This window comes from Athene noctua, unplaced genomic scaffold (assembly GCF_965140245.1).
Source record: "Athene noctua unplaced genomic scaffold, bAthNoc1.hap1.1 HAP1_HAP1_scaffold_244, whole genome shotgun sequence".
In the NCBI taxonomy this organism is placed as follows: Eukaryota; Metazoa; Chordata; class Aves; order Strigiformes; family Strigidae; genus Athene; species Athene noctua.
In genome coordinates this window covers 50,001-50,890 of record NW_027437709.1, presented here as the reverse complement: position 1 = coordinate 50,890, position 890 = coordinate 50,001, and positions in this window count along the sequence as shown.

Here is an 890-nt window from a genome sequence, read left to right as displayed (position 1 = left end):
GGCCGGCTCAGCGTCCGTCGAAAGGGCTGCCAGGTCTACCCGGCTCCGTCGGGACTTAGAGCGCGGGCAGACCTGTTGGCTCCGGCAGTTCCTCCAAGGGGTCGCTGTTTCGCGCTGCCTCCAGTTAGGTCATCGTAAGAGTCGGCGTCTCTGCAGCGCCTCCCCCGCTGGCAGGCAGACACTGCCTTTAAGCGCCCCTTTCCGGCGCGGACCCATATTCTCCTTATATAGGGGCACGAGGCGTCTCTGCTCCAGACAAGCGCCACCGAGCGAGGGCACGCGGCTTAGCCGGCCAAGTGGAATGCTGGGCGGCCGCAGACGGTGGTTTCCCCCGGGGAATTGGGCACGGTTCTCAAGCCGGTGCTCTGTCAGGCGAGCGTGCACGGAACCGAGAGCACCCAGAGAGATGCCGAACGGCACGAAGCCGGGCGGCGTTGGGGCGGTCGCTGCCGAGTGGTGAGAAAAGGACGGGCAGAGGTGCACGGGAGAGGCCGAAGACCGGTGGCCGGAGGCGGCTGGCGGCACTTGAACGCTGGATACTGGGGGGGGGAGCCGAGCTGTGAGACTACCGTGGGTGGTTACCCCCGTCCCCCCCCCGGTCCCCCGAGAGCCCGATGATGGCGGAGGGGGGGAGCGCCGGTATGTGTGTTGACACAGCGGTGCTCCGTACGGTTCCAGCCCGTCGGGGGCTGTTGCCCAGCTCCTTGAGGGGGCCTTGGGGATGGGACGAGAGGTGGCGGCGGCGGCACCTGCTCCCTTTGTTTGCCGGCCTTAAGCCGGAGCCCGTGGCATGGGCACGCCACGGTTTTGGCTGGTCGCGGTGGCCGGCAGCTTGGATGCAGACGGCCCGGGGGGGGTGTGTCTCGAGCCACCGGTGGGTGGCCCCCCCC